This window comes from Castor canadensis, chromosome 9 (assembly GCF_047511655.1).
Source record: "Castor canadensis chromosome 9, mCasCan1.hap1v2, whole genome shotgun sequence".
NCBI classification, from domain to species: domain Eukaryota; kingdom Metazoa; phylum Chordata; class Mammalia; order Rodentia; family Castoridae; genus Castor; species Castor canadensis.
In genome coordinates, this window is record NC_133394.1 from 52,528,428 (window position 1) to 52,553,844 (window position 25,417).

General features: G+C 38.2%; 1 protein-coding gene across 2 annotated transcripts in view; it reads right to left on the minus strand.

Annotated features, from left to right (window-relative positions):
- The window catches only part of Synpo2 (synaptopodin 2), a 187,043-nt gene that overhangs the window by 92,509 nt on the left and 69,117 nt on the right, over positions 1-25,417 (minus strand). The window lies entirely within an intron of this gene.

Consider the following 25,417-nt stretch of genomic DNA (forward strand, 5'->3'; position numbering starts at 1 on the left):
GTGTATGGTGTCAGGAGTATTTAGTATGATATATACGATATGTTTAGCCTTAATTAGTCAAAAAATCATTAGCATTATTTTTCAAAGCAAAGAACATTTTTAAAAACTGAAAGTGAAAAAATATCTAGAAACAGGGAGATGTTATTGAGCACAGATAATCATTACCCTGTAAATGAGCCTAAGTATTTTTTCTATTTTGGCAAATCATTAGAAAAGTAAAAAATTCACTAAACATAGATATGCAGTCTATAAACAGAAGAAGGTAATGTAAATTGCTCTGATTATTCATAAGTCAACTGTTGACAAGGATGATTGTAGCCAAAATTTCCCTACAAATGGTATTCATGCTTTTCTTGTCAAAAATATTTAGTGCTATTTTCTTCACTTTTTAAAAAATCATGCTGTGGATTTTAGATGTAACTGGACAATTAGAGAAAAAGACCATTTAGAATTCTAAGATTTAAATGAAATGGTAAAAAATGTCATCATTAAATAATTCATAAGCTACAAGTTGGACACTTGCTAAGAATGCAATTTTGGGCTAATTTGTGGGCAACTGAGGGAAAGAAGAGATGGCTTATTCCTAGAGTCTTTCAATTTAGTTGAACAAATCTGGCTAAGGAGGAAGGGGAAACTAAAAATCAAATTATAATACTGTAGCCCATTGACATTTTCAAGGAATTCAACCAGAAACCTTAGAAAATTTCCAATGCATAAATTTCACAACAATGTATAATCTTTCCATAAAATACTCATGCAGCAGCAATTTGACATCATCAAATCTAGGTTGGCCTATGTATGGTCTCTGATCTGCTAGATTCACTCACTTTGCTACCTCAAACCAGCTTTGGTGAACCCCTGACTAGTAGTTACGTCTTTATAAAATTATAAAGGGCAATGCCAAGGAGTAAAGAGATTGCTTTTAAAAAGTTAAAATTGGGATAGTTAGTACTGTACATGGTCAAGTACCAATTAATATGATACATTCCAAAAGGGACTTAAAGAACAGAAAGATATTTAAAAAACAGAGTTAATATTTCACAGAAGAGGTAGGATTTTGTTGAGAATGAGTTGTGTTCAGGATTGGAGAGAAGAGAAAAGAGAGAAGGAAAGAGGGAGGGATTCCACTGGACCTGCCATACCTAATTTCCATCCTTTAGAGCTTCTTTGCCATCAGTAGGCTCGGCAACACTTCAGTCACTAGGTTCAATCCCGTCCTTGGGCAGGAGAAACTTCAAAAGCTCTGACAGAGGGCAACGAACCTACTAAGTGGTAGGCTCTATAGTAGGTACTTTGTTTAATTTTCACACCAAATCTGTCAACTATTATTTTCCCTATTTTTATGTTTGAAGAAATCAAAGCCTACAAAAGTTAAGAAATTTATGTATTATTATATAGCTACTAGTAGGCGAATGAAATTTAAGTCCAAATTCTTTTGCTATAGCAGATTTCCCTCTGCATGACGCTGTCAATGGTAAAGATAGATTATTAGAGTTGAACCATGTGGAAAACCATTTTAAATGCCAGGGTGAGACACTTGGGTACAATCTAGTAGTGATGAGAAATTACTAAAGGTTCATAAGCCCTTTGGGAGTATGAGTCATGGTACAGAGTGGACTGTAAGGGAGAAAATAAAAGACAGGGGAACTTGGAAAGAAACCTAACTGTGCAAGCACAAAGGGATGTGAGTCTGGAATCGAGTTATATGTGATAACATCTTGGAAGCAGATAGGAAACACTATTTGAAGCAAAACTCTAGACTCAGTGAAAGTATGATATGTAGAAAAGCAGAAGTCAAAGATGACTGTAGAGTCACAGAATGGTGATGTCATGGGTAGAAGCAAGGAATCTAGAAAGGAAATTAAAATTTTGAGGAATAAACCCTAAAATCCAAGCTCTCTTTCACAGTTTTCTGAAACATTGATTATATTTGAAGATGTTGTTAGCAAGTATTAAGTGGAGGGATGTGTTAAAATCAACTAAATTGTTGAAATGAGACTAGAAAACAGAGATCAGAGCTAAACATATCAACTTGGGAGAGATGTGGAAGAGGACACAGTGAATGATGTCTGAGATAACTTGTGAAGGAAATCAAACTAATCTGGCAGGAAGGCCACAGTTTTATACAGTATTCTTGGTCTAGGCCTCCACAGACTACCAGTCAGCAATTGGCAAAGACAGGCTGACTATTCATAAATATAAAATTTGCTATATAACTTGGCTCTTAAAAGAGCTTCCTCTATAACTAACATGGAACCTCTAGATCCGAGACCTCTGATGAAACAATGACTATGTGAGTGTCATAGTTTGGATCTGGAATGTCTCCCAAAGGCTCTTGTATGAGCATTTGGTCCCTAGCTGGTGGCTATTGAGAGGTGATGGAATCTTAAGGAGGTGGAGCCTAGTTGGAGAAAGTAAGCATTGGGGGTGTGCCCTTGATCAAATATAACAATTAGCTAAGTTTAATTCTCATTCTCAGCTTTCTAAGATTGATATGTGACCTAGATATGTAAATTGTGGATTTAAGTTTGAAATGGGAACAATAACATGTTACTTACCTTTCTGTGAAGAAAGAGGAATCTTAAAACAGATCAACGAAGAGAGAGTTTTTACTTTTTAAAAATATGTTCAAAAAAGGATTGGATTGCTTATTTTAGCATAGTTCTTTACACTTCCATGTTCAGTAGCTACTAATTGGTGCAGCCTACTTAACTTCTATGTAACTTCAGGACCAAGCCAGGCTTCTTTTAGTTCTGAGTCTAATTAAAATTCAAAATTGTGGTTAAGAAAATCAAAGAAGGAATTTAAAAAATGTGGATATTTATGGGGGGAAGGAACTTTTTGGATATGAACTGACATTTTTACCCAACAGTATTCTGAGTTCAGTAAATCTCAATGCCCATGGATTTTCATTTCCAATGAAAATCATGAAGCTTAAGAAGTACATGGAAAGTACTTGGAAAGATGCATGTTTATATTTCACAAAGGGAAATTTTTATGGTGGTTAGCCCAACCTGACATGCACAGGGATTAACCCATCCTAAATCATCACAGTGACAGAAATCACCAGACATCATTGGCACCACACTGTCTTGGTGTTCACAGGGTGTGTGTGTGTGTGTGTGTGTGTGTGTGTGTGTGTGTGTGCTTCTACACATGTGTAATGCACAGTATGCCTCACCATCAGTGAGCAAGTCATTGAAGAAATGAAGGCCTCCGATAGTATATAAACTATTTTCTGAAATGCAGAGAAACTCTATCTGAGGTACTATAATTCTCTTCTCTGAGATAAATTTAAGAAAATAAGTCATTTTTATTCATTGTGACAACATTTTCAGCCCAGTGAAAAACAAGAGCTTTTAGATGATTTGTCCATAGTCACACAGCTAATGGATGGTGGAACAGAGATTCAACCCTACCACTGTTTCACTCAAAAGTTCAAATGTTCTCTACTGTAGTTGCAGCCTATAAACAAATGGTATGAGAGACCTGTTCAAACTATTCCAGGAATGGGGGAAGGGGGGATAAAGGAGAATGATGGAAGGGGTGAATTCAACTAGTATGTATTGTAAGAATTTTTGTAAATGTCACAATGTACTCCCAGCCATATATAGATATATATACACACTCATATATATATGTATGTATATATACATAATATATTTCAGATCCCATGATATCTATTTCATTACCAAAGAAAGGCACTGAAATTATTAATCATATTATGATCAATAAACTGAGTCCCAGAGACATTTTTGTAGCTTGCCCAAGGTCATGGGGCTAGTTAGTACATGGGAAAGTCAAGATTCAAGTTTAAAAATGTGTGACTTAAAATGTTAGGCAAAGGGCTAAACTTCTGCAACTATGCTATCTCTTTACACCTGACAGCAATCCTAGGTGGGAAAAGGCTAGAAGTGATGAGAAAAATTGTAGTCAGTACCTACCACAGATTTGCTAGGCTCACTTATGAGTTAGTTCAGACAAATTAGCTCCTACATTTTTTTTGGAGAAGGTGGAAGAACAGAGAAAAAAATAAGGTGTTTTATTTTCCAAATGGAAACTATAATAGGATCACATTTTGCTTGGCATCTCAAATTTCTTTTTACATACATAATTAAATATTCTCTTTCTTCCATGTTCTGATGGGGATAGGAGAACTCCTATGTGAGAATTTCTGAGGAGAACCATGTAAATCCAGAGGTATTCAAGACTGTTTACAGAGCACTATGAAGCTCCCTGGACTACACTGTGAGGTCTCCCTGTGTAGGGTAATTTGGTGTTAGGGAAACCATTATTTTGCTTTTCATAGTTTCTACAAAGAAGGATCACAGATGGAAAAATAAAACATTTCTAAATCTTTCCTGTCACTCTTTCCCATGGGAAAGTAGCAAATTTGATAGGTGGGAAGCTTGGACACCATTGAGCCACTATTTTTACAAGGACTACATTTACTGCTTTAAAAAAGAAGTAGGGTCAATCTTTTTTTATTTTATTTTTTTTGCTGTCTTAGAATAGTTGTGCTCAAAGGCAGTGGATTCACTGTGCTCTATACCCAGGTGGTGAGTAAATCTCCTCCACGTAGGTCCAGACAGGCTTCTCTTCTCCAGGCTGGATTTCCGGTCTGTGAATAAATGCTAATTGCTAGAATATAAGGGAGTGTCATTTTAGCTTTATGCATAATTCACACTGTCCAGTCCACCTTTATTATGAGCAAAATTGGTAATATCAAGTTACTCACATATCCACTTTCTAAAAGAAAAGAAAGTGAGATGTATGAGTGCCACCCTAAGCCACCAATGAACATCTGAGGCCATTGGAACAGTTATCTCAGTCCTCCACTATCTTGAAAACATCAGCATACCATAGCATCAACAGGATTGGCTCCCTATTCTTAAGAGTCAGGGATTTGCTCTGCTTTTTTGTTTGCTGTTAGTTTAAAAGACACATAATAAAGATCTGTCGATTGTTTGGATTAAGTTATTAAACAGCAACCCTACTGGAGCTAAAACAGGCTGCTTCAGGTGCTGAGCAAATCTCAGAAATTAAACATAACCATCTTCATACCAAAGAATAACACATTTGAAGATAGAGGGAGAAAAGGAAGAGGGACAGTGCTTATGGGACCTTTTATTGCTGCCAGAAATTGTTCCCAAAGCCATCCCACCTTTCTGATAACCCCATGAGTGTTGTTCTAATAGCTGCCGAGTCCAAAAAAGCAGAAGGTCACTGATGTCAAACAAAATAAATGAAAAGAGTCCATGTCTTCTGAAATTTATATAGAGGTATTTCCGTGAAAAGCAAAGTGATCTTTTGGGTTAATTGCTCTTTCATTCATTTATGGAAAATGAGTTGTAAAGTATCTACCGTACCGGAATTCTCCTGGGTGAACAGTCCTCTCTATGTTGATGTATCAAATGCTTCTGAGATGGACGGAAGTTTTAGAAAGGTAAATGTGGCTATAGATCAAACCATGTTCTTTTTGTTGTTTTTTGGGTTTTGTTTTAGATAGGCTCTTGCTATCTCAAACTCATGATCTTCCTGCCTCTACCTTCCAAGTGCAGGAATTACAAGTAAGCACCACCCATGCCTAGCTCAAATCATGTTTTCCAAACCATCTTTACCAATAATAAAGTTGATTTTTTTAGTTTTATATTTAACTCTGGCTCATTTCTCAATTGGTTTGGAATTTAGAAGAGGAAGAAGAAGATGTTTAATTATTTTCCCCTAAAATTTCGCAACACTTATTATGCAAAAAAACAATTACTCTCATAGAATTTATTTTAAAAAATATTCTTAATGTAGCAAGTTTTTGATAAATATGCATATGGCTGCTCATTTGGAGGTGAATTATAACTTTTTTGGTGAAATATCACTTATTTTTAAAACATGAAACAATTGGTAGAAATGCTAACAAAAAATTATCTTAAATAAGAACACTGCTTCTTAAAAAAGTGTGTTGAAGCAAAATTGAACTGCTTTGTGGGAATGTTCTATTGCTTGCACTTAAGCATTAGATGCTTAACATAAGGAAGGCTTGAGTGCTGTCATAGCTCCACTTATATTTATTTAGTATTAGTTATTGGGCTTAGGTACCATTTCTGCTCATTCTCTAGGATTTCTGCTTAATAATGATATGAAAATTTAATAACCAACACTCATGAACACCCAACACTTAATAACACCCCAGAATCCCTGTACAACAAATGTATCCTAATTTTTAAAAAGCTTTAAAAAAAAAAAAAAAAAACCCCAGAAGACTAGAAAATCCTGACTCACAAGTACATAGTGTTTATTTGGTTTCAGGCCATTGTGACTTTGTCTTTGGGATTTTCCAAACTGATAGTGTTATCCTTGAAATAGGCCAGTGAACATTAATCATGACCATAAATGAAAAGTTGGCCTTCCCCAATCAGATGTTAAAGATGAGGCCTTCTACATCCAATTATCAATTTAGAACAGCAGAGGGCAGTGAAAGCACTGTTAGCTGATATTGTAAACCTTCAATTACAATCCGGAGAGAAGCATTATATTTCCTTACAACTACTTAAACCAAAAGTATGCATGTAAGAGCATTTTTGGAGACATCTAGAACCTTTACGAAGCACAGTGAAATGTCTACTTAGCATTTCCAGGATTTGTAGTTCAATTTAATGAGAAAGATGTTTTAGAGAATAATGCTACGTTATAAACTGGATCAAAAATGTACCTATATGGTGTAGGAAATACTAAAACAGAGGTGACCCACCAGACACAGAATATTGTGTCTCTATCACTATAGGATCTACAAGCTGCAAGGGCCCCTTGAGGCCAACCAGCAATCCATGTCCTTAAAAGGACCTGAATGTCACTGGGCTCTGAAAGCTAGACTCAGGCATGGTGTATTCCACACTGTGGTCTCCTCATTCCTCTCCTTCAACACGGTTTTTGCTTGCTTCTTGCCACCTATAGTTAATAATACCTAGCGGTTAGATTTTGTCCTCTGATTTTTTTTTGTTAGGATTCATGGTCAGGGAATTCTCTCTCACCTAGAAAGTGAGCAGTGGTCACAATCATTGTGATCATTGCCTCTGCAAAAGTTTGTTTTCACTGGTGGAGTGGCTCAAGTGGTAAAGCACCTGCCTAGCAAGCTTGAGGCTCTGAGTGCAAACCCCAGTACCACAAAAAAAAAAAAAAAGTTTGTCTTCAACTTTGAAAGGAGACGCTTCTGCAGGTAAGAAGAAAATAAACTTGGTTATGTGCTACATTTGAAATTAAAATTTTTTTTTCTACTTATAGCAGGCCAGGGTAAACTTTGAACTCTTCAAAAGTGAGACCATTACTCCCCTACTCTGACTCCTGGATTAACTAGAGGACACTGTTCCTTACAACAAAGCCAGCCTCCTTCCTTCTTAGAGTACCCAGCACTGTATCACGTTCAGAAATTTTACTAAATGAGACAGACAGTGCTGATGGGTCCTATTTTTATACAATGGAATTCTACTCCGTCATAAAGAAGAATGAAATTTTGTCATTTGCAGGTAAACGGATGGAACCTTAGGTGAAGTTAGCCAGGTTCAGAAAGCCAAAGCCACATTCTCTCATAAGCCCAGTACAAATATAAGCAATATTATGAAAAACAGATCATGCTAAGGGGAGGTTACTAAAGAGAGAGGAAAAGTAAAAGAAGGAAATTAAGAAGGTGAATATGCAATAGCCAAGTTATGGGAACAGCCAAGATGCCCCACTACTGATGAATGGATTAAGAAAATGTGGTATCTATACACAATGGAATTTTATGCAGCCATGAAGAAGAACGAAATGTTATCATTCGCTGGTAAATGGAAGGAATTGGAGAACATTATTCTGAGTGAGGTTAGCCTGGCCCAAAAGACCAAAAATCGTATGTTCTCCCTCATATGTGGACATTAGATCAAGGGCAAACACAACAATGGGATTGGACTATGAGCACATGATAAAAGCTTTAGCACACAAAGGAGGGGTGAGGATAGGTAAAACACCTAAAAAATTAGCTAGCATTTGTTGCCCTTAATGCAGAGAAACTAAAGCAGATACTTTAAAGCAACTGAGGCCAATAGGAGAGGGGGACCAGGAACTAGAGAAAAGGTTAGTTCAAAAAGAATTAACTTAGAAGGTAACACACATGCACAGGAAATCAATGCGAGTCAACTCTCTGTATAGCTATCCTTATCTCAACTAGCAAAAACCCTTGGTCCTTCCTACTATTGCTTATACTCTCTCTTCAACAAAATTAGAGATAAGGGCAAAATAGTTTCTGCCGGGTAGCAAGGGGTAAGGGGGGGTAAGGGAGGGAGCAGGGGGGTGGTAAGGGAGGGGGCAGGGGGAAGGGGGGAGAAATGACTCAATCATTGTTTGCACATATGAATAAAATAAAAATAAAAAAAACAAGGTGAATATGGTTGATGTACTTCCTATAAAAGAATGTATTTAGAATTTTTAAACCTGCTGAAATCACCATAAGAAGGAGACTAAGGTAGAAAGGGGAAAAAACAGAGGAGATGAGAACCAATTTTGGTTATGATACATTTATACATGGAAATGTCACAAGGAAACTCCTTGTATAGTTACCTTAAACAAACAAAAATGATTTTCAAAAATGGAGAACAAGAATGTAAAACAGGTCTTGTTTGAGGGTTGGTACCAGTGGGAAGAGTGGAGGGTATAAAGAAAGGGTGTTGGTGGGTGAATATGGTGGAAATAAGTACTTATGCATGTAAATGGAAAAATGAGACCTGTTGAAACTTTTCCAGGAATGGCGGAAGTGAGGATAAAGGAGAATGATGGAGGGGGTGAATTCAACTTTCCCCATGGAATTAGGGGTTCAACATCAGTGAGTAGACTGAGAATGTGTGCAGTAAAGCAATCTCTAGGAATCCCAGACAGTGCTGTAACAGTTACATTGAAACTTCACCTCTGGACTTTGTTGATCTATCTGGAGCCTAGAAGGTCTGGTTGGCATTAGCAAGTTTGAGGGCTTCCAGTGACTTTCTCCTGACCCTGCGGCAGCTCTTTCCTTCTTTAAAGAACACACAGCACACTAAACCCCTGGCAGGCCCTTTTGCTTTCATTTTCCCTAGCTGGCTTCTCAGCATGAGCTTTGTTCTAAGTTTACAGTCTTAAAGCAAGCCAAGGGCCAGGCTGAAGTCCCAGAGCAAATTCCTCCAAGGCCAAACAAGGAAATGCTCAAAGATCCGTGGAAACCCATACCCCAGAACACGACAGTGTCTTACTTGAAAGTTAATTCCTTGGCTGATACTATTTTATGGATTAACATGCAACTTCGTTGTATAGTGTATCACATTCTCTAAGAAAGTTTGAAAGTATGTAAGTGAATGTTTTGAGTAGACTACACTTTTTAGTTTTTAAAGTACAAAGGGGTTTCAAGGCAAATCAAAAGAAATACCTTTTATAGAGGCTCTGTTTTTACAAATGTTAATTAAAATGAGATATGTTTTATGATTTCTTGAGGACAAGGCTAATAAGGGAATTATCCAGAAGTATGCCAAAAACATAAGGAAAAACATGGACTCTCTTTGTACAGAAACTCTCAGGCACTGCTTTATGACCCACCTTTCCCCAGGGGCAAGTCATTCTTTGGAAATAACCATAGATATAAGTGCCTCCGTTCTGCTTTTAGCTGGGTTGGCAGAGAAGCCACACAGCCTCCAGCCAAGGACTGAGTAGAGCTTTGTTTTCTGGTATGATGAAAGTGTTACCACCCTGCAAGGATTAGGCTCTGAGAAGAAACTGTTGGCTTGGAAACCTGAAGACAGGATTTTCAGAACCCTGGCTTTTGCACACCCCAAACAAAAAAGGGAAATTTCTTGTTTGGAAATCCTAATTTCAGGGGCAACAGACAACAGTAGAGAAAGAAGGAATGAAGAAAAGAGGAAAAAAGGAGGCAGACTGTATAGACAGAGGGTTAAAAATTAGCTTTATGTTAAAACTCAGTAGCTGAGTTTGACACCTAAGCCTTTGTTTTCTGAAATATTTAGAATAATAATTCTCACCTGTTATAAGAGTATTATAATTCATTAAGTTAATCTTTCAAACCACTCAGTGCACCCACTACCTGGAACAATCAAGATTGCTCAGTAAAGGTTAGCTACTATTACTGTTATTTTTAAGTAACTGGACAAAAAGGAACAAGATATACCCACTGTGAAGAACAGTCTGTTAAACATTACTATTTTATTAGTAAATTATTTAGAGCTTTATAAGAAAGAACCCCCTCTTCAACTGGATTCAGGTACCATAAAATATTTGTAAGTCTAGTCAACCTATGTTTTCATAATCTATACAATTTGGGATAAAGTAAGCAAAAATTTGTTCAAGTTGAACCATAAATAAGGGAAACCAGTGGAGGGAGATTTTCACTCACCAAGCCTTGCATCTGGCTCTGGGTTACATCATCTCAGAAATGTGTGTGTGTGTGTGTGTGTGTGTGTGTGTGAAAGAGAGAAAATAAATTCTAGTAACAGTAGTCCTGAGTTCCCATCCCAAGTCCCCCAGCTTCTCCTGCCATGCCCTGGCCTTCCTTTTTCAGGCAGATTGCAAAAAAGCCTCTCCCCTGGGATCCACATGGGTAGTAGGTACCAAAGAAGAAGTACTCTAGTGCTCTCTTTCTCTCTAGCCTCTCCTGCCTATCAACTCCACTTGGAAATGGAAAAGAAGAGGGAGGCTCTGCCTTTTCTTCTCCTTGTAGAGTTTGTATGTCAATTCTGCTTGAAGTTATTGCTTGAGCATTGAGGTCTGCAAATCACAGGGAGAGATGACAAATGAATTATCAAACACACTAGTTTTTCATACCAACAGCCCAAATGAATGTTGGAGAATTTTCTACCCAATTGTTGCCATTGAATTCCTCTGTCTAACCGCTCTCCTATGATCCACTTTTGCTAATCCTGCTTGTCCTGTCAGATGCAGCTTTCCAGGTTCTGAAATGGTCTGCTACCCCAAAATAAGTAGTAGTCCCTCTGTTTCTTCACAGCATCTTGCATATGCTTCCTGGAATATAAGTTTATGGGACAGGACCTATTCCCACCTTATACAATTTTATTTCCACTGCTCAGAACAGTGCCTGACACAAAGCAGATATCCAATAAATATTGTTGAGTGAATGAAGAAATGAACTCTAGTCCATGTAAAGGAGAGGAGAGTACTATGGGTTCATAACTACCTTCTAGAGATAATAGAGAGTACATCTTGGAACATGGAAGGCCCCATTGCCTGAGCACTAGGATGGATGTAGATGTGAACAAAATAGGCTTGGATTTGAATTATGAAGATGCATTAAAAAAGAATAATTCTCTACAATAATGAGCAAGAATCTTCTAGAGATGGGGATGAGAAGAAGGAAAATGGGACCAGAAGGAGATGACAGAGAAGATTTGCAGAAGCCTGGGTACTCTGTGGGATGAAGCAGACAGGAGAAGGCCTTGAAGTGAAGGGTCAAATAAGCCCATAACGGGAATGTGCGCGGTGTCATTGAAGTTTATTACTGTGTTCTCCCATGACCCAAACTCTCTCAGTTTGTGTTTTTACAAGAAGACATTATCAGTCTTGTTTTCATGATTCTTTGTATGGGAGGCAGAGGTGTAGATAGGGGGTGAGGGGGAGACTGAAGAGAAGGAGCCATGTCCCAAGCTTGGATGTATGCCAGGACAGAGATAAAAGAACAGCTACAAGATGCAGAGTGCCTCAGAAAGCAGGAAATCTGTGGACGACAGATTCTGGGGAGCAGGGTTTGTCCTCAAAATGACAAGAAATAGGAGTTTCGTACTGATATTAGCCGGATCTCAAGGGGCCAGTAGGTCCCAGCTAACATCTGGGACATATTATGTTTTTTACATAAGGTTAATCTTTTCATCTGTGAGACTTTTGAACTGTGAATTTCTTGAAGACAGGTGTCTTCTTATTTGTAAGAACATCTGCATCTCCAGCACAATGTGTAACAGACAATAGTTCATATTTATTGAGTGAATACATGAATGGCTATGTCGTAGATTTTCTTCTTTAGGAACCATTTAAAATTAATGAGAAAATATCAAGTGGGAGAGGAGGAAGGGAGAGAGAGGGGGAAGGAGAGGAGGTGGGAGAGGGGGAGTGAGAAGGGAAAAGGGAAAAGGAGAGGGGAGAGGAGAGAGGGGAGAGAAAGAGAGAGATAGAGATGAGAGAGAGAGAGAGAGAGAAAGAGAGAGAGAGAGAGAAAGAGAGATTTAGTATGAAACCCTAATATATAAAACCTGAAGATTTCCTCAGCTAACATTTTTTTCCTTATCTCATTTTTTTAATCTATCGTTTTCCTCTTCTATAAAATTTCCCTTGGCACCTGTTCCATTTGCTAGAACTAGGTTGCTTGTGTGGAATTAAAGCCTGGCTAGTGTGCTGGTGGGTAACCCTCCTCTGCTGCAAAGGCCACACTCATCCTAACAGACTCAATTCCTTCAGTGAGAGCCAAGCATCATGTCACTGGGCCAGCACTTGGTTAGGCATCCTCACTCGGTTAGACATCCTTACATTTCAAGGATAGAGCACATCCAGAGCAGCTCTGGCCTCCATGCATAGTTTGCTTAGAGGCAGTGACTAAAGAGAAAGATGTTTGCCAGGGCTTTATGTAGAAAATTTGAGGCAAGATATAAGGCCAGAGGATCTGAGGTTGCATCCGTACAATCAAGGTTTTACAGACTATAGACATAAGTCATAACATTTAAAATATCAATGAAAAAGTCTCAGGTGAGGCCAGGTGTTGTGGTGCACATTGGCAGTCCTAGCCTTGGGAGGCCAAGGTAGGAGCATCCTGAGTTCCAGGTCAGCATGGACTACACAGTGAGACACTGCCTCAAAAAAAAAAAAAAGTCAGTTGATCCCCATTTTCCCGTGTATTTGATCAATTTATTGGAGGAATTAAGGAAAATCTGATGCATTAAAAAAAACAGTTCAAGATTTAAAATAACAATTTAGACCTTAGGCCAGGTCTAAATGCATAAAAATGCAATGTCATTAAGTTTTCCTTACTATTACATATTTATTCAGCATTGAAATAGCAATTACTGACAACATAGATCAGCAAGTCAGGCAAAATGGTTACTTTGTTAGTCTGGTGACCTATGTGAACATGACTATGACCTTCAGTTAGTCCCACTTTTTTTTAATTCAAGATAGGGCCTCACTTTATAGTCCAGGCTCACCTTCAGCTCATGATCTTCTTGCCTTGGCCTCCAAAGTGCTGGGATTAAAGAGATGCACCACCACACTTGGCTTTTAATCCACTTTTGAAATTGTAGATAGGATGAAAGTTTATTTATCCTGTAAACATTTCAATAAGACAGAAACCACTGGTCTGTATAGTCACTGTGATGATCTAATAGGATAGATTTTTGCTCAGGAAGCCTGTGCAAAAATTTACTCTCCCAATAAAGATTTTATAGAAGTGCCTCTTTAGTATCAAATGCAATAATTGAGTTCACTCCTAGATATGTTTACCTTTCTTTTTTTCTGTCAGTACTGGAGTTTGAATTCAGGACCTCACACTTGCCTTACCACCTGAGCCTCACTTCCAGCCCAGTTATTTTTCAGAGAGGGTCTCCAGGTTTTACCCAGGCTGGCTTTGGACCAAGACCTTCCTGCCTATGCTTCAGGAGCAGCTGGGATTACAAGCATAAGCCACCTTGCCCACCTTCTTTGTTGAGACAGAGTCTCATGAACTTTTTGCCTGGGTTTGCCATGGACATCTCCAGATCTCAGCCTCCTGAGTAGCTGGGATTATAGGTGTGACCCATTGTGCCCAGCCCACATATGTTTAACTCTTACTCTCTACACTCCTTCAAAAATGGTATCTTCTCTCTGCATGCTATGGAAAAAATATACCCCCACAAGGCAAGCTCAATAGTGTATGGATGCCATTTAGTTCTTACACAAGGACACACCCACAACTTAACTTGGTCCTCAGCTTACTTGCCCTCAAATTCTGGACCTTACAGATGGTTTGCATTCCCCAAGGCCAGGATTGTGGCTAGTGGGTGGTAAGGAGAAATGTGCCAGCAAAATGTGGATAAGCTCAAAACACTATTTCCAAACATGGACATGACACTGGATCAGTTTGGGGCCGATGGAAGCTTTTGCCAGTTCTTAATTTTGCCATTATTTCCCTTCCAGATTTCCCAACTACTCAACACAGGATGAAGAAGGACAAACATGACTTCTATTTCCCACACTTTGGAGTTACTAGAAGTGATCAAAATTTTCCTAATATCAAAGAGATATTATAAAAACTAGGAATCTGAGGATTATTCTAAAACTGTTCATAGTTAGGGAAATTGTATAGCAGGGTTAAAAGTTTTAGAAAGTCCGAAGAGAATATTTTTATTGTTATTTTATTATTCCAAGTGTTCCCAACTTTGTCTCTCTCTTTGTTGACTTTTTTGTTAAATTTATACCTAAACTAATTTTTACTTTGCCTAAAAATTTTCAGCTATTCACTGACAAGGGGAAGAAACATCTGCCCTAAATAAAAAAAGCACAAAATATCAAAGGTGCCTTCACAATACTTCCTTAATAAATGGATTTTCGTCTATCATTCTACAGCTTGGGGCTTCAGACTTTGTTTCATTTTGTTCACATATTACTTTTCTAATCATTTTTTCTCTATTTCCTTTGACAATTCCTCTTTCTCCTCTAACTCCTACCAATAGGTTCTCTCCAGCAAATCCTTGCTTTTCTCTCAAAAGTGGTATCCCAGTGAGTTCATCTGTGCTAAGGAATCATCCAGTGCCTCTATATGGATGCGTTAAAAACTGCAACCACATTAACAGCCAGTTTTCCGCTAACTACTACCTGAAAGCTTGTTCTGTCTTCAGAATAATAGGCTGGATAGAATCACATCTCACCTACAAATAAAACAGGTTGAAAATCCCAGCTATTCGTCCTGTTTGGGAGCTATTCCCTCATACTGACACATTCACCACATACTGGCAATTGATAAGGGCTAGAAATAAACTCTCCTTCCTGGTATATTCTTCATCACTTTCAGTACCAAACATTTTAGAAGTAATTAATTATCCTTTATTTCTTTCCATTTTTATGTCAGGGATTTGACAGATACTTATTGAACATTTACTCTGTGTGTGGTACTAGTCAGGCAGGTAAACAACAAGAAACATGAAAGACGTTAGAAGATGAATAATTTTGAAGGGAAGAAGCTAACAACACATCACATATAAGATAAATTAAACTACCAATAAGCATTGTATAAAAGCATCATATATCAGAATCACTGAGCATCTGGGAATAGGAAGGTGGAGGCTAGTTTAGTAAAGGTACTTGGAGACAATCTTTCAACTGATGCCTGAGTAATGAAGATGAAGCGATGCAAAGATTTAGGAAAAGTATGGTCCAACCCAAAGAGAAAGCATTTTCAAAGGCTCTGAGGTATGGAGTATCTTAGCATGTTTGAGAAATGAAGTAAAAGCTAGTATGGTTAGAAAGTGGTAAAAAAAAAAATGAAGAGTAGAAGGAGATGAGGCCGGAGGACAAGGCAGAGCCAGCTTATGGAGTCTGTAGGCTGGCATTTTCTCATTATTGTTCTCATCATTATTGACATTTTGGGTCAGGTGATTCTTGATAGGGGATAGCTCAATAGTATCAGAAGTTTAGCTCTACCCACTACATGATAATAGCCTCTCCCCAGTAGTGACAAACAAAATTGTCTCTAGATATCACCAAGTGTCTTTTGAAAGAAAAGTAGTTCCCAGTTGGTAACTACTGTCACAGACAAAGGCAAATGTGGGTATGATTCTAAAGAATGGGAAACAACTGGAACATCTTAGACATGGAGTGATGAGAACTGAGTGACATTTTAGCAAGTTTATGATGGTTTGGCTTTTGTGGAGATAAGAGTAGAGGCAGAGATAAACTAGAAGGCTATAGTGGTAGCGATGGATTCACATGGTAACCAAGAGGATTCATGTAGAAGTTAAGTAGAGGGTGGTGAGTGGAAGAAAAGAATAAGCACTATATTTAGGTTCTCTCCTGAAGCTATGAAATAGTTGAGCCTAAGCCCAAAGGCTGATGATAGTGCCATTTATTGATAAATAAGACTTGAATATTTGTGAGTGCAAAGGTTGGCAGTCAAAAATTCTCTTAGTGACATCAAATTTGAGGTGTCTCTTCAATAACCAAATTCAGGGGTCATGTAGACAGTTACATACATGAGCATAGTGCTCTGAGAAGTCAGGATTGGAGATTTAAATTAGTGAGTCATCTATCTGATGGAATTTGAAGATGAGTGACTAGATGAACTGTCTAGTATTAGATCCTGTGACTGCTGTAACAAATGTTTACAAACTAATGACTTAAAACAACATAAATTTAATATCTCATAGTTCTGGAAGCTAGAAGTCCAAAATCAAATAGTTGGCATGGCTTCACCTCCTCTGGAGAATTTCAGAGGAAATCCATTCCTTGTTTCCTCTAGCTTCCCATGGGTGTCCATAATCCTTGACTTGCAGATTGATAGCCATAGCATTCTACCTTCAGCCTTTGTGGTCACTTGCTTCTTCCTCTTCTGTTTATGAAAACTTCTGTCTTCTATAAGGAATTTGTCAATTGATTTCAAATCCACTTGAATAATCCAGGAATTGTTCATCATAAATTCCTTAATTAAGCCTAAAAAGATGTCTTTTCCCAAATGAGACAACATTGTGAGAGTTAAGATGCAAATGTATCTTTTTGTGGGTCACCATTCCACCCACTGTAGCTAGGGAGTCAATATAGAGGGAAAAGACAAAAGGGCAAAAGACAGAGCCTTGGAGATTCTGACAGACCGGACGCTGGCGGGGGAGGAAGAGCTAGGAAAGTACAGCTGTGCAGTGCAAAGGTGACCAGAAAGAGGGTCTGACATTCATTTTTCTTTTTTATCTCCTGATTTCTTTTGTTCTGGATTCACCCCAGAGTATGTATAAAAAATACTCCTTAAATTGAAATGAATGTTTATGGAGATCTTCTTTAAAAGCACATTGTTCATGCTATTTAACTGCCTTGGGATTGTTGGACATGTTCAGGGGTAATCACCCACACATTTCTTGCTTTAGGTGAGCACATGGAACAAGAAAGAGAGAGGAAAAATAAAAATCTGTTTTATTTTATGCCAAGTTTTTAATATAACAGTAACCATCACTCTTCTTATAATTCTTCATTTTTGAGCCCACAAAAGGCTAACATTTGAAACCTATTTAGCAAATTCTCTGGAACTTGCAGCAAACTTCCAAAGTTAAAGTTAGGTTTAAAACCTCCATGATTGGTCAGTGAAGTGAAAGGGGGTGGGAGCAATGATTTGAGGAAACTGCTTTCCTCTGTTGTCCTAATATGGTAATAGGAAATTTATCTTGTTGGGGCAATTAATCCTTCCTTCTTGGGGGAAGTAAACTCATAGCTATTTCATTAAAATAAATGATTCAGTGCAACCAGAACTTAGTCAATGTGTTTCAGCTTTTCTTACTGATGAATAAACATCCTGAAATCCTTCGAACAGAAATACATCAAGTAGGGTCAAAATGCCATCTGTTTGATGATATAAAAATGTATACCTTGGAGAAACACATTTTTAATCAAAGTAAAAGTGAAGGTATGACCTAAAAATGCAGTAACACTTGTCTTCTTCCACCCCTGACATGTTATGTGGGCCCCCCTTACTAGCTGCAAGGGTACTCACTGTGGGACTTAACCCTCAAAAACTAGGGGGAAGTCATTGGGGAAAATTTCAACTTTTCTTCTATTCAAATTACCTTGTTTGTAGAAGGAAAATAGTGACCAAAGCTGTGTGTTTCTGAGATGATGGAAGACTGCTTGAGGAACTGCAAAGAATTTTCTAGTTTCCCTTTGTTCACAGAACTGTAGGCAAGCTATGGAGCAGACTTATTCAAGATCCTTGTCTCATCTACTGGAAATGAATTCAGAAATTGCAGCCTTATGCTTATGAACCTCCTCTCTCCTTTTCCCTCTCTCACGCCTATCTACCTTAAAATCCTATGGGGTAAACAAAACTGCTTATACCTACTGGCCTAGGTTCTTGAGCCTCCCAGGCAAGTGTGAGATATGTGAAATAATGGAGTATTCAGTTGGCTTATTTGGTGTACAAAGCTGAATAGGAGTATATTTTATACTTAGAATCAGAAGATTTAAAGTTATAGAACATGTCTTAAAATATTTGTTATTAAATTACACTTGCACCTTACCCATACTAACCTCTCCCCCTCCACCAACACACGCACATGCACACACACACACACACCAGATATCCAAACCAATACCTACCTATGTGGATGGACTAATGGGAATGTGGTGAGGCACCTATTTTTTAAGATGTGAAAAGAATGAAAACAAAGCCCACTCTTCAAGAATGCTAGGGGTAAAATTAAAGCAAAATGGCCATCAAGGAGTTTCCCAGCCCAAAAAATGATGCATAACTTCCCAAAAGTCAAAAGTTCAATAAGCAACTCTTTTATGTGACTAGAGGATTAGCTCATCTCTGCATTGTATTCTCTGCATGAGCGGAGGTGTATTTTGGCAGGGAAAGTGGCAGCATATTCTTGGCTTTTCCCATTAGGAGCTGAAGGGAGTGAACAGCCATGGGTTCCAGTTCAGCCACTGTGACCTTCTCATTTTATGACTGGAATAAGACCTTGCTCTTTGCTGAGGCCTTCTCTATCCATCTGGAAAACACTCCTTCACATTTGTTGTGAGGATGTGTACTAGCAGATCTGGAAGGACTTTGAAAAAGTTTGAAGATGCAAACCATTTTATTGTATGGTGAAAGGAATTGTGAATGAGACCTCTGATACTATTTAGGAACTCATAGTCCTTCTTTCCTTTCTTTCAATTCCTAACATAATAGAGTAGCTAGCAGATATTTAGTGTATCACATGAGCAAAGGATTTAACAACCATCTTTGATAAAGAATTATTACTTCCATCATTACAAGTTAGGAAAATAAAGTCAAGATGATTCAAAGGCTTTCAAAATAACAATTGTGTTATACAGAGGAGCTGGGGTTTGAATGCAAATCTGAGTTCCAAGCATATTTCTACAGATGAGGTCCTACTGGATGAAGACTAGAGAGACATCAAACATGGCCCTTGATTACATGGAGGCTGATGACAGAACTCAACCCATCTCTTCTCTTCACTGAATTCTCTAGAGCTGTTTAAAGTCAGAAGCCTCCAGTAAGTCACTGTCATGGAAGGTCATAATGACCTTCCTTGGGAAGCTACCTGTGTTTGTAGGGAATGGCTTTTCCAAAGACCACAGTTTCAAAGATCTGTCATATGGAAGACATTTCCCAGGACTCTCTGGGGATCTATTATGGAAGCTCATAGCATCTTGTCACCACATGACCTTTTTGTGTCTATTCTCCATGTGCTAAAGAAAAAAAAGTTAGATCTACAGATCAGAAACCATTTTATTTTATTGTATTACACTGGCCTCCATCATTCCCACCAAACTCTCCTCTTCCCCTTGTGGTCTGAATGAATAGGAAGAGCTTGATAAGCAGGTAACTGATTGTCTGGCTAGGCAAGACAAGATTCACCCAATAAGGAATAATTTTAATTTTAGCAAAATTAAAATAATTATAAGTTTAAAGAATGAAGTTATAACTATAGTTATATCTATCAATGCTGTCATAATATGAGTGTGCATACTCAGTGATCTTTTCCTGTGTTGTCATTCTCTATTTTCTTTCTGCAACTTTTGAAACACTGACCACCACTTGCTTCTTGAAGCCATGAGGTTCCTTGGCTTCCATGAAGATTGGTTTCTGTTTCTCCATAGCCTCTACTGAAGGCTATGTTTTCTGTTTCCCTCCAAGGACTTTTCTTCTACTTCGTATCTCTCACATATGGACTATGGACATTTCCTAAAGCTGTATCAGCTTCCAAGTTCTTCTCAAAATCAGTCCTCATCTAAGAAGATGACTTCTAAGTCACTGTCTTCACACCTCCAATCTCCCTCTCCAGAGTATCTACTTTTCTTTCCTCTTCCTCTTTTCTTCTTCCTCCTTCTTCTTTTTTTTTGTTTTCTTTTCTTTCTTTCTTTTTTTTTTGAAATAAGGTCTTTTTACATAGCTTAGGCTGACCTCAAACTTGTGATTCTCTTGCCTCAGTCTCCTAAGTGCTGAGATTACAGGTATGCTCCATTTGGATTCCATCTTACTGTGTTACTCAGGCCTAAAACCTTGAAAATAACATTTGACATTTTCCCTTAGGTTTCCATTCTTACTGTCTTCCCCTTTTTGATAGTTCTAGAATTGATGCTTTCCTTTTTATTTATTTAGCTCATATCTATTGAATTCTAGGACAGCATCTTGAAAAATGCATAAAACCTACCTGTGGGTAAGGCTCAGCTTACTTTTTGTTATCCTTTTTATTTGTTTTGCACATGGTTGCCAGATTAATATTTTGTTTACTTTCCCAACTTTGTTCCAGACCTCTTAAGACAATTCTCTATATCTATGAAATGAAGTCCAAATGCTTATCCTGATAACCCATCCTTGTAACATCTGGAGTAAAGCAACTTTTCTAAATGCATCTGTTTTTCTCTACTTAACCCCATTTCTCTGGTCTTCCCACAACTTTCCTACGACAACGTTTTTACCTCTTGGTCTCTGAATATTGGCTCAAGCCATTCTTCCTGCTTAGAATCCTTCTATTCTCTGCTTCTCTCACCCAACCCTTTCAATTCAATTCTCTTCCTAAATATCTTCCCCTGGTTACCTCAGTCCATTGTAAAATAATCAAAGAAGTGCATTCCTTATTGCTGTCTTACCCTGATTGCCATGCCGTCTGTTGGGGGATACTTCAAATAGCTGAATTGAGTTATCACTTACATTTAGACCTTCCATTATATTGTACTCTCTCTGAGGACAGAAGCAGTTTTTCCTGGTATTAAAGAGCATGATGTCTTCAGCCATATTGTCTGAGTGCAAGTCATTGTTTTTATCTGTATGACCTTGGGCACTGTAATTAATTATGTTTCAATTTACCCATCTGTATAAATGAGGATATAATTATACCTCCCACATATACTTCTTATAAGAATTAAATGAATAAATATGAATAAGATACTTAGAACAGTGTCAGCACATAGCAAATGTTCTGTAAATGTTAGCTATAATTCTTACTTACATGTTACATAGACATATTAGACAATGGTTTTCAGACAGATCTGAACATTTTTTCACACTTGAGACATACCTAGTCCCTAAATGGTAATGATCAGTCTATACAAAAGGGCGCTTTGTATGACAATGTGTGTGCACTTTGGGAACGGACTCTAGGATTGTCCCCATGAATAATTTTCCTGGAATTAGAAAAGACAAAAAGGAGAAGAAATAAATAGAAGACAATACCCCATTGTTGAATAATGAAAATATTAAAAAGGCAAATTAGTAGGCACATTGACAGTTTTTAAAGTACCTTTATTTTGTTTTAAAGATATTCACAGATTAAAAAATATGATTTTATGAAAATCTATATATTTAAATCTTTTTAAATGCTGAAATTAAAATGAAGTAAACCCTATATATGAAGAAGAGCAAGAGCAATTGGTAATGCTGAGAAGGTAGGTGCAGAATCTGAGTGGAGAATGGTTCCGTGTAGATGGAGATGGGCAAAGCATCAGAGCAGAGATGGACAAAAACTTGAAGGAATTGTGGCCCTCTCTGGGAGTGGGCAGGTGAGAGGCCTGAGGAGTGAGTGACAAGGGCTCTGTTCCACCTTTTGATTCTGATCCATTCCCTGCCAAAGGATCTAGTTTTGTGACAGAAGATATTTATATGAAAGGACCAAGAGAGGTCAACATCCTTGTTTTTCCACATAGTTCATCAATGCCCAATTTCAGGTTGGCTTAGAATGTTCACATCGATATCTTTGGCAATCTATATTAATTCCTAGGAATCTCTAATATGCATGATTTCATAGTTATACATGCAAATTATGAGAAAAAAACAACAGATGTTCTATATGTTTTATAAGATATACAGGTGTTCCATACGATCTATGTTCCATATGATACAAAATGTTTAAAGCCTCCTACTGTGCACAATAATGAGTAATTTTTAATCAACAAAAGGAAGGAGTTGGTTGGAGAACAGTTGGGTCTCAATATGGTTTAGATGAATCAACCAAACAATTTAGCAATTGAGACTGGAGATACAATTAACAAGGCCTCATTCTCTGTGGAGGACAATTGCCTTACTTGATTACTGGGACTGAGAGACAAGAATGAGAAAGTCTAGTTTAGGTCAGCCTCTCTGAATCTCCCTGACTCAGGGGACCCCTTGCTCAGGATGTGTTCTCAGCTAGTCCATGTGACAGATTTACAGGAATGGTCTCCCCCTGTAGCCTTGCATGGCAATGCAAGCCCCTTTCTCCTCTTGGAACCGTAACAAACTATCTTTGCAGCAGTAATTGTCTCCTGATCTGTTGGCCTCACCACCCTTAACAAAATCCCAGATACATTTAAAAACTATCCTATGCTCTTGAAAGTAGCAAAAGGTTATACATAGTCATTGATATTTTAATATACTTGTTTTTTCTGTGGACGTTATATTTTGTTTTTTAGTTTTGGTTTTGTTTTCACTGCAGTGTAAGATACGGAACCCAAGGTTTCACCTAAGCTAGGCAAACTCTTTAGCACTGAATTATACTCCCATTCCTCTGAAAGTGTTTTATTACAAATTAATGAAATGACAATTTTCTAGAATTCTTTTATGATATTATTGAAAATAGAATGTGGAGGTTACTTTCCATTAACTTTTAAAAAAAATGAATGTTATATTTTTCCAAACTGGATTAAATACATCTATCTAATAATTTTTAGAGTGATATTTGTAACCACTTAATGCCTGACAGATTCAAATGGAATTTTTTTGTTAGTTTCATGAAGATAGTAATTTTCATTAGAAAATATTTCTAAGAGGAGTTGAAGTCAGAATCAAGTAAAACTTTAATTGAGATGTGGGTTCTGCAGGAAAAGTGCAGGGTGATTAGGATTAACTCAACCACCTAGACAGAAGCACATCACTAGGCCATCAACACTCAAGGCATTTAGAAATGCTATTTTCTTACTAATATCTACAGGAGGACTCAACTAAATTTCCATTGCATTTTGGAAGAAAGTCAGACTACCAAAAACTAACAGCAATCTCACAGGGTTAACATTTTTATTTTTCTTTTTCATTATTTCTTATGGAATCTTTTTAGGTGCTATTTTTCTAATCACCATCTCCCCGGTGAAATATCAATGCTGTAGATATGCTGTACAGTGGCCTTTGAATGACCACAAACCATGGTAATCATCGAGGTTTTCATCTTCCCTCCCAGGAACCAGTTTTCATGTCCTTGGCAGACCACATCACCTCCGTGACCCCCATAGGTAGGGCTATCAATGCCTCTCAATGCTGGCTTCACATTAGAATTACCCGGAATATTTTTGTGTATTTGTTTGTTTGTCGTATTTTTGTGACGGGGTCTCACTATATATCCCAGACCGGTCTTGAACTAGCAATCCTCCTGCCCAGCCTCCCCATGCTGGGATTACTAAAGTGCATCATCACACCTTGCCCCTGGACAGCTTTTAAATGTCAAAGTCTTAAAAGATTTTTATTCAATTTTTCTGGAGTGGGACTCAGGTTTTGTTGTTTAAAAACCCTCTAATGGGTGATATTAAGAAAGATGATTTACTACTGGTAAGAAAAATGCAAAGTATTCATTCAATGCTCTGAGTCAGTGAAAGGTTAACTTAATAACGTGAAATGGTGTTGGTAGTTTTCCTTAAGTGTAGATTGATACACATCAGCTCTTTCACACTGTAATAAAACTTAAGTATTTATATTGAGTCTCCATATAGATATCCAGGTAGGAGATGGATGTAGGGGAGAAAGTATTTGTGGAATAAAAAGAGAAAGAAAGATCATGACTCCAGGGTAGGGCTACCTGAAGGAGAATGGCTGTCTAGTTTGGGGACAGCAGAGGGACATTACCTAAGGCTAAAAGCACTCGCCAGCACCTTCAGTTTGCACTCTGCTCCCAGGAGGGCCAATGGGGGAAGAATAGGAGTCCTAGTGTAGTCCTAGGACTTGCAGCATCAGCAGCAGCATCTCAGAACTTGTTAGAAATGTAAAGTACTGGACCTTGCCCTTGACTTACTGAACCAGAAATGCAAGGGAATGGCCACAACCTGCATCTTAACAAGTCTGTCCCAGAGGATCCTGACACATGCTAAGAAGATCACTGTGGTAAGCGTGGGTTTTGAGCATCCCCACGCCCCAGCTACTTCTTTTCTCCCTTAGGAAAACTTACTGCTGGACTTGAAGTATGGCTCAATTGGTAAAGCACATGCTTAGCAGGTGCAAGGGCCTGAGTTCACATCTCAGTATCGCCAAACAAGCAAACAACAATTAAAAAAATAAAACTTTACTGCTCATTTTTAGCCTATGCTTGGCTAATTAGATCTTCCTGTGAACCAAAATACTAACTACCTTGATCTTGACTGGAGGCATTGCAGCTGGCCAGATGCACAGCCTGACTGGCAACAAGCAGGAGGCCAAGCCTTGCCCAGGGCAGATAGTGCAAGAAAGTCACCTTCACTGTGGATGACATGTGGGTGGTGCTGGATCTTCCAGGCTATTCAGGGTTTCCACAATGCCCATGTTGGAATTTGATACTGGCTGAGAGGCAGTGTCAAGGCTGTGAGGCTCCAAGCAACCCAGATTGGGTTGGGAGTGTGGGGGCCTGTTCTCAACCATGAATGTGACCTGGTATGGCTGCAGGCACAAAGGGCCCTTGTGTCCATCACCTGTGCAGTGTTGACCTGGGCTGTGCTGAATGCCATAGTGGCCCATTGGTGATGATGGGCTTGGGAATGATGAGGGCATCCTGTTGGCCCTCGTCGGGGATAATCCTCCGCCAACTCCTCCTCAATCTACCTCCAGGGGAGAGCTAGCGCCCACTTAATCATGGGATCCTCCAGGGAGGGCCCATCCATTTTTAACTTCTTGTTACACATTTCTATAGAGGGAAAAGAAGAGCTGAGTTTTTTGTTGTTGTTTTTGTTTTGTTTGTTTGAGGTTTTTTGGGTTTTTTTGCTTATAAAGTTAATGAATCAAAGACATTTGCTTTTAGATCATTATGAACATTTAAATTTTATGTTTTGCTGGAAATTTCAAACAATAATCAGATCCTCAAAACTAGTGTGACATTAAACCAAGACTATTGTGATACGGATATCCAGTCTACTTGTTATTATTTAAACCACATCATTTCTTGAGTTACACTATCCTTTTAAAGTTAGACACACATACACAGGGTTATGAAAGCATTTCCTAGCACAACTTAAAATTCCC